Genomic DNA, 9,998 nt, shown 5'->3' with positions numbered 1-9,998 from the left:
AGCTCCGCCGCTGTCCACTCCATCGAGCAAGCCGAGCCCCGAGCGCTCGCAACGCCCGAGTCCACCGCAACGACCTCGCCCGAACCGCCGTCGCCGGAGATCCCCTTCAACGCCGTCGTCGCTCCGGTCCATCTCCGGCCGCACCAAGGGCTTCGTCGCACTCACTGTGAGCTTGGCCATCTTCCCCCCCTTTCTTTTCTTGCTCCCGAGCCGTGTAGCGACCTCCCGGAGCTCAACCGCACCCACCACCGTGGAGCTCGTCGCCGACGTGCTCCCGGTCACCCTCCGACCACTCCACGGTGTCCATCATGCTCACCGCGTCACGTAGCACCTAACTAGCTACTCCCCGCACCTCACCGACCCCTCTTGCGTCAAGTTCGTCTTCGGCCGAACCCCGGTGGCTGCCAAAGTCATCGCCGGCGCCAACTCCGGCCACCCCGACCCCAACGGACTCCACCAAGAGCTGCGGCTCGTCCTCAGCTCCACTCCGGTGGTCTCCGCGACCCATTTGGTGGCCGAAACAGCCAAAACCACTTCCGCCGCCGCGTCGAGCTCGCCGGCGGCTAAACGCCGGTGCAGCCGACCCGGGTTTGACCACGGGTGGGCCCTGGTTGACTCCCCTGAGTCAATGACAGGTGGGGCCCAGCCCTGTTAATTAAACAGGTTTAGTTTTATTTAAACTTTAATTAAATTAATCACCCTGACACGCGGGACCCACTGTCAAGTTTGACCCGGACGTGTTCCGTTGACCTGCTGACGTCACACTGACGTCAGGCTGACGCAATAATTGATTTTCTGGAATTAATCTAATATAGGAAATTCCAGAATATAGTTTAAACTTCAAAAATTCATAACTTTTATTCTGTAACTCCAAATCAGACAAATTATATATGAAAAATGATCAGAAAAATCCAATCTATCCATCTGTACTATTTTCATGCATGATTAAACAAGTTAACCTGATGTTTAATACAGAACAAGGAAAAACACTTTAAAAGGCCATGTTTGAGTTTGAAATTTGAATCTTTGATTCAAATTGGTTCAAACCCTTCTGGTCTTAGTTGCATTAGCCCAACACACTCATATTGCTATGTTTCATGCATGCATCATATTGTTGCACATTGTTTGGTGATGGTTGTGTATCGGTGTTCTTTGCGGCAGGTTCTGCCTCCGAGGAGTACCGTGATTACCCTAACGAAGAACCGTATCAGTGCATCGAACCATCAGGCAAGCAACCAACCATTTGATCATATCGATACAATCCCATGTTCTCGCTCCTGCTCTCTTTTACTGCATTAAGACAACGCGTTTCAAACTGCTGTGTGCTACGGTAGTTGAACCCATTCCACTGCATGACCTGTCATTGCCACAGTAACTAGATGAAACCCACTAGCATGTGTAGGAGTTGATTGAGCCATATGTATGTGTTGTTCCTACCTTGCTATGCCTGCTATGCTTAGAGTCGTGTCAGGTCTGGTTCATCTGGGTGATGGCTAGAGTGAAATGATTATGTCGGTAATGAGAGTGGTGTGGTGAACACGATTTGGTAAAGGTATCGATGAGAGGCCATGTAGGAGTACATGGTGGGTTGTTTCATTGAAGCCGACCTTAAGCACTGAGATCAGTATGTGTGATTTAAGATACAGCTACTACCACGCATTGGGCCCTGAAATATGACCCCGCTCGACTTCTTATTCACCCTAGCTCTCTGTCCAGGAGTTGCAAGTAGTTTCTGGTGTTTGTAGCCTACTGGAGGCCGTGGACAGCGCTGACCGTAGGGGTGGGCTGTGATGCGGTAGGTACGTGGCCGGGTGTACCGAATACCCGTTAGGTATCTCGGGAACCCTGTTCACATCATTCGGGGCCGTATGGGAAACCTCGGCCGGACTCCCTGCGGATGGAACCTGGATAGGCGATAAACCTGGACTAGAGGCTTAGGTGTTTAGGTAGGTCGTGGTCTACACCCACGTCGGCTTTCGCTTGAAGTCTGCCGAGCACATGTCGTGTGCAGACGCTAAGTGGTGGAAACATGTATGAAGAAGTACACCCCTGCAGGGTTATCATGATCTATTCGAATAGCCGCGTCCGCGGTAAAGGACTACTTGGTTGCCTATACAGTTCATAGACAAGTAAACGGAAACTACTAAAAGCCTCAAGATAAGTGTGAGTGCCGAGGATGGCTCTTCCGTAGGAAGACGGAGGTGGATCCTCGGTAGTGTATTGAAGTGGTGAGTAGTGGACTCGTGTACGCAAAACCATTTCAAGTTCGAGTCTCGTAGGTTAGCCTAGCCAAGAGTCAAAGCTGGCTTGCTGCAATAACTCCACCAACCCTTCTTGATAATATGCATGTATGTAGGATCTGATGTAAGTCTTGTTGAGTACCTTTGTACTCATGTTGCTATAATTTACATTTTTACAAAAGAAGCTGCAACCCCTTCTGATGGGTTCTACGTAGACGTTGACATCAATGAGTAGGCTAAGGCCCAGGTGGTGATCCTGAGCTTGTGAAGGACCACGTAGTATAGCTAGGCTTTCCAAGCCTCTTTTATTTTCCTAGTTGTCTGTACTCAGACAAGTTACTTCCGCTGCTGGTTTGTATGACTGTATGACTTGAATGCTGGGTCGTGTGACCCGTACCTTTGTGTATGTTATGTATGGCTCTCTGAGCCTTAAATAAAGTACTTGTGTCATAGAGTCATGTTGTGATGCCTTGTTGTGTTTGCACATATCGAGCATATTGTGTGTATGATTGAAATGCTTGGTATGTGTGGGATCTGACTATCTAGTTGTTTATCCTTAGTAGCCTCTCTTACCGGGAAATGTCTCCTAGTGTTACCACTGAGCCATGGTAGCTTGCTACTGCTCTGGAACACTTAGGCTGGCTGGCATGTGTCCTTCTTCGTTCCTGTGTCTGTCCCTTCGGGGAAATGTCACGCATTGAGTACCGGAGTCCTGCTAGCCCAGTGCTACAGCCCGGACCCACTTGCTGATGACCGACACGTTCGTTGCTGGGTCATGGATGCCTGTCCCTGTAAGCCTGTGCCACTTTGGGTTTACGACTAGTCATGTCAGCCCGGGCTCTTTATCATATGGATGCTAGCGACACTATCATATACGTGAGCCAAAAGGCGCAAACGGTCCCGGGCAAAGGTAAGGCGACACCCGTGGGGATACCGTGCGTGAGGCCGCAAAGTGATATGAGGTGTTACAAGCTAGATCGATGTGACATCGAGTCGGGGTCCTGACAGCGTTGGCATCAGAGCCGGACTGCCTGTAGGTTCTCCAAGCCAAACTGGTCGATGTTGAGTCTAGAAATTCTTTAGTTATATGTAGGGGAATTGTTTGTGGGTGGAACGTAAGGCTCTTTTTACTTCTTTATCTTATGACATTCTGATCTGAGTCAGTCTATTCTTCCACCGGGGGTTAAGGAATTAGGATCTATTCTCTCTATCAGGATCACGTGTTACTAATCAGTAGTACCTTATAGGTTTGATGGATACAAGCCTAGTTCAGTTCTACTACCACATTATGTTGCTAGGATGGACTCAGAACTTTGATATGATGGTGTTGAGTGTGTATGAAATCCTTTGTCAAATGTCTCAAAATCCTTCTTGAGCATTTACAGCTGTTATGCTGCCAAAATTCTGCTAGAAATTCTAATGCCTTTGCATTATGATTGTGTTTTCAGATGGCCACTCGCGACCTCAATCAAGTGGTTCGCCTGACTCGATGCCTAGATGTACCCGGCCATACTGCCATGTTGGTCAGGGTAATGACTGAGGCTGGATACCGTTGGTATCCTGAGTACACGGTCGAAGAGCAATTCCGAGACTTTAATCAAAGCCAGTATCTCTGCACTGTCAGGATATTTCCATCTTATCCTGGGTCCACCGAGCCCCTTCACTGCTCCTATGGACTCGGGGTTACTATTGAGATGGCTGTGCAGGACGCCGCCTACTCTATGATGACCATCATGCGAGTCAGGTCTGGCCTATTTCGGGACTCTGATTTCCGGTATATGCCAGGATCACTCCCGGGAGCACAAGGGTATCTCCAGGCTATCTATGCTGACCCCACTCAGGAGGATTCACGGACTCGCACTACTGCTGAGATGCTCGAGGATAAGGACCGTGAAAATCGGGCCTTGAGGTTAGAGCTCTTCAATACCCGTGCTGACCATTGGGCCACATTGACTCGGTTTGCACCGGCGGTGCAAGCTGGATATTCGGATATGCGCGATCTCTATCCTGTGAGATCTGCTCTGCCAGACATGATGGGTTGGCGTGATGTAGGAGGCATCACCCCACCTCGCGGTCCCCGCAGGCCACCGTCTGTTGGTCCAAGACCTCATCCTAGCCCCTATGGTCCACAAGCTCCGCGAGATCGTCTGTTTCCGGATGATCATGTTGAGCTTCCAGGCTATGGAGGTGACTTCTACGAGGACTACTACGGATCGGTCTGAGTTAGTGGTAGTATCACTAGTTCGTGTTAGCTGTGTCGTCTATCGTCCTGCGTGACTCGTGGGATATGACCTAGTTTGTATCGCCTTCCGGAGGTGTAGAAAAATAATGTATAGGAGATTGGAATGCCTCCGATGAGATGTAATCCTCTTTTCACCGTAATAGTACCTTGTTTGGTCTTGTACTAAACCCTGTATGGTGTGTATGACGATGGAATAAAGAAGCAGTTTCTGTATCTACCATGTCATACGGATGATCATCTTGCATTCCGAGTTATTCCTTACATTCTGTATCCTATGTCGGAATTTTATCATTCTGACTAAATCATTGTCTTGTTTACCTAGGATGGTCAACACGCGCACTAACCCTGCTCCTCAAGAGCAGGCCGAAGGCAGTGAAGTCAGGAATGCAAATCTGCCTCATCCTCCTTCCCTAGCCGAGGTTATGATGGAAGCCGAAAGAAACAAGCGGGAGACCAACCGTTTGTTGGAGCGTATTGAACAGAACACAGCACACCATCAGAGGACTAACGTGGTGTCACTCAGTGATTTCATCAAGTTACATCCACCCACGTTCCACCACTCCGTCGAGCCTCTCGACGCTGATGACTGGCTTCGCAGTATCTCTCACAAGCTGCGTTCCGCGCTAGTAGCTGAGGCCGACAAGGTCACCTTTGCTGCATATCATCTTGAAGGCCCCGCCAGTCTATGGTGGGAGAATTATGGAGCTATGCGTCCAGCGGGCCATGTTACTACTTGGGCTGAATTCAGCGAGGCTTTCCGTGAACATCACATTCCGGAGGGTCTCATGGATCGTAAACGTGAGGAATTTTGCAGTTTCACTCAGGGCCGACTCTTTGTGGATGCTTACAGCAGGGAGTTCGGTAACCTCGCACGATATGCAACTGAGGAAGTTTCTACTGATGCCAAGAAGCAAGCAAGGTTCCGTAAGGGACTTAGTCCTGAGCTTCGCCGCGACCTCCGTCTGCATGAGTGCACATCCTTTCAGAAACTTGTTAACAAGGCCATCAGTGCTGAGACTGGTCAGACTGATTATGACGCAACATGCAAGCATGGCCGTGACATGGGTTCCTCATCCGGTGCTGGTCCTCAGAAGCGCCGCGTGTGGGTGCCAAACACCGCCCTGCCACCCAGGTTCACACCGAGGCCATCCTTCCAGACGCCTCGCCCCGTTCAACAGTCTGCACCAGCCAAGCCCTATGGGGGTCCAACCAATAGTGCTCCTCCACGCACCAGTTCCGTGACTTGTTTCAAGTGTGGGGAATCTGGCCACTATATGCGTGAGTGTCCCCAGACCAACCCCAACCAATCTGCTAAAGCTGTTGGCCGTTGCAAGCCGACAGGGAAAGTGTTCCACGCCAAGCCGGCCACCGCTACACGTGGCCATGTCAACTGTATCTCTGCCGAAGAAGCTCAAGAGGATCCCAACGTCGTTCTCGGTACGCTCCTTGTTAATTGCCACCCGGCATCTGTTCTTTTCGATACAGGAGCCTCTCATTCATTTATATCCGAGAACTATGCTCGTTTGCATAACACCGCATTCTGTGACATGCCATCCACTATGGAAATTTCTACTCCTGGTTCTAGATGGCAGACCTCCAGGGTAAGTTATGGAAATGAAATCCAAGTCGACAGACTTGTTTTCCTTGCATCTTTGATAGCTCTCAAATTTTCAGATATTAATATCATTTTGGGTATGGACTGGATGTCAGCTCATTATGCCAAAATTGATTGCTTCTCTAGGACTGTTCAACTCACTCATCCTTCGGGCAAGATAGTCAATGTCTTGACCCGGTTAGCCGAGCGACAATTATATTCTCTTAACGCCAGCCCTTTGCCAGACCTTGAGGACGTTCCGGTAGTCCGTGACTTCCCGGATGTCTTCCCAGAGGAATTGCCAGGTGTTCCACCTGACAGGGATGTTGAGTTCGTAATAGACCTCATTCCAGGAACCGTCCCGATTGCTAGAAGACCCTATAAGATGGCACCACTAGAACTAGCCGAGCTTAAGAAACAACTCGATGAGTCCTTGAAAAAGGGTTTCATCCGACCTAGTTCATCTCCGTGGGCTTGCCCCGTCCTCTTCGTCAAGAAGAAGGATGGTACGGACCGGATGGTTGTAGATTATCGACCTGTCAATTTGGTCACAATCAAGAACAAATATCCGCTCCCCAGGATCAACGACCTGTATGATCAGCTCGCTGGATCCTCAATCTTCTCCAAAATGGATTTGAGGTTGGGCTACCATCAAATCAAAATCAGAAACGGGGACATTCCTAAAACGACCTTTGTTACTCGTTATGGCCAATACGAGTACACCGTCATGTCCTTCGGTTTAACCAACGCTCCAGCCACCTTTTCTCGGTTAATGAACTCAATCTTCATGGAGTATTTGGATAAATTCGTCGTGGTTTATCTCGATGATATACTCATCTACTCCAAGAACGAGGAAGAACATGCCGAACATCTAAGGCTAGTGTTGAAGAAACTTCGAGAGCATCGTCTTTATGCCAAATTCTCTAAATGTGAATTCTGGTTGTCGGAAGTGACCTATCTGGGTCATGTAATATCTGGTAAAGGTATTGCTGTTAACCCTGAGCGAGTTCAAGCCGTCCTTAATTGGACTCCACCTGAATCGGTCAAGCAAGTTCGGAGTTTTCTAGGCTTAGCGAGCTATTGCCGTCGCTTTGTCGAAAACTTCTCCAAAGTTGCTAAACCTCTAACTGAACTCCTCAAGAAAGATAAAAAGTTCGAATGGACTCCACAATGTGAGCACAGCTTTCAGGAACTGAAAAGACACCTGACTTCTGCTCCCGTGCTGGTACCGCCAGACTTCTCTAAGGACTTTGTTATCTACTGCGATGCCTCGCGACAAGGATTAGGTTGCATTCTCATGCAAGATCGACATGTAATTGCTTATGCTTCACGGCAATTGCACCCACATGAGGAGAATTATCCTACTCATGATCTAGAGCTTGCAGCCGTAGTCTATGCACTTAAGACCTGGCGACATTACCTCCTCGGTAACCGTTGCGAAATATTCACTGATCACCAGAGTCTGAAGTACATTTTCACCCAACCAGATTTGAATCTCAGGCAAAGACGTTGGGTTGAGTTGATCACAGATTTCGACTTAGGAATAACTTACACCCCAGGGAAAGCCAACGTCATGGCTGATGCGCTAAGTCGTAAATCTTATTGTAACAACCTGATGTTACAACAAGGTCAACCGCTTCTCCATGAGGAATTTCGGAAGCTTAACCTTCACATTGTTCCTCAAGGATTTCTTTCCACCTTGGTAGCGAAACCTACTCTTACGGATCAAATCATCGCTGCCCAAAAGCGAGATAAGGGAATATCTAAAATCAAGGAGAACATTGCTAGCGGAGGTGCTAGTTGTTTCTCCACAAATGATCATGGTGTTGTGTACTTTGAGAACCGTTTAGTGGTTCCCAAGAACCAGCATCTACGGCAGTTGATCCTAAAGGAGGCTCATGAATCTCCTCTCACCATTCATCCCGCTAGTACCAAGATGTATCAGGACCTACGCCAGAGGTTCTGGTGGACTAGGATGAAGAGAGAAATTGCTCAGTATATTGCTAGCTGCGACGTCTGCCGTCGTGTAAAAGCAGAGCATCAACGGCCTGCTGGCACCCTTCAACCCTTAGCCATTCCTGAATGGAAATGGGATAAAATTGGTATGGACTTCATTACCGGTTTTCCCAGGACCAAAAGAGGGAATAATGCTATCTTCGTCGTTGTTGATCGTCTTTCCAAAGTGGCCCATTTCTTACCTGTTCGCGAGAGTATAACCGCTAGTCAGCTGGCAGACTTATACATCTCCCGAATAGTGTCTCTCCATGGTGTTCCCTTGGAAATTAACTCGGATAGAGGAAGTCTTTTCACCTCTCGATTTTGGGAAAGTTTCCAAAACGCTATGGGAACCCGCCTTTCCTTTAGCACCGCTTTTCATCCTCAATCGAGTGGTCAAGTGGAACGCGTCAACCAGATCCTAGAAAGCATGCTTCGAGCCTCTGTTATCTCATTCGGAATGGATTGGGAGAAGTGCCTTCCATTTGCCGAATTCGCTTACAACAACAGCTATCAATCTAGCTTGGGTAAAGCCCCTTTTGAAGTTCTCTATGGACGACGGTGTCGAACACCCCTTAACTGGTCAGAGACCGGGGAAAGACAATTCTTTGGCCCGGATATGATTCAGGAGGCAGAAGAGCAAGTTCGCATCGTTCGTGAAAAGTTGAAAACAACCCAATCTCGTCAAAAGAGTCAATATGACCGAAAACATAAGGCTATGACTTTCGAGGTTGACGAGAAGGCTTACCTTCGGGTTACCCCTCTGAAGGGAACCCATCGTTTCGGTATCAAAGTCAAATTGGCTCCTCGTTACATTGGACCTTTTCGCATTCTCGCTAAACGAGGAGAAGTTGCCTACCAGTTGGAACTACCTCCGCACCTCTCCAGAGTCCACGATGTCTTCCACGTTTCTCAACTCAGGCGTTGCTTCTCGGATCCTATCCGTGGAGTGGGCCACGAAACGCTTGATCTCCAAGATAATCTTACATATCGAGAGTACCCCATTCGTATCCTCGATCAGGTCGAGCGTACCACTCGACGTCATAACATCAAGTTTCTCAAAGTACAATGGTCGCACCATTCTGAGGATGAAGCAACTTGGGAAAGGGAGGATCGTCTTCGACTTGAGTATCCCGCCTTCTTTCCGGAGGAACCCAAATCTCGGGACGAGATTCTTTCGAGTGGGGGTGAGTTGTCACACCCTAGCTAGTCATGCATTAGAGTGTTGCATCATGTTTATTCTTTCATCAGAAACCTGAAATGGGGATGACAGAACCCCCAGTCCCCTCTGAAACCAATTAGGGTTTACTAAAAACTTTTTCAATGAACCTGAAATGCCCTTCTAAAATGCCCATCATTTTTGTCTTGGTTCAGAACCTCTGCCAAAAGTGATGCACATTTTCCTAGGCCATCTTAGGGTTTTTGAATTAAATCATAAATATTTGAATTTGGGCATTTAAAATTATATAAAATATTTAAATGCTCAAATATCTCCAAACTAAAATGTTTCATGTTGGAAATATTCCCACCATGGACCAGGAGTAGTTTGGTGATTTTAGGAGTTGCCTAAGTATTTTATTTAATTCAACAAAGTTGCAGAGGTATTAAAAAAAATAGAAAACAGAAAGAAAATGGAAAAACTTACCTGACGCCTGCTCCCGGCCCACCTGCCGGCCCAGCCCAGCGCCGCTCCAGTGAGCTGCTTGCCGGCCAGGCAGGCAGGCAGGTGCCCGACGGCGACCGTAGCGCGCGCCACGCACCTGCTCGCCGCCTCGCCGCTCCCCTCGCCCGGTGACGTCGTGGACCGGCCTCCCTCGCTCCCCCGAACCCCCCAGACACCCCCTCTCCTCTCCAGCTCCTCCCCCTCGCGCTCCCCCGCCATGACCGACGCTACCACCGCCGTGCCTACGTCGTAGCCGTGCTCCCT

Source organism: Triticum aestivum, chromosome 7A (assembly GCF_018294505.1).
Source record: "Triticum aestivum cultivar Chinese Spring chromosome 7A, IWGSC CS RefSeq v2.1, whole genome shotgun sequence".
Taxonomy (NCBI): Eukaryota; Viridiplantae; Streptophyta; class Magnoliopsida; order Poales; family Poaceae; genus Triticum; species Triticum aestivum.
The sequence above is the reverse complement of the archived record's forward strand: the minus strand, read 5'-3'. Positions refer to the sequence as shown.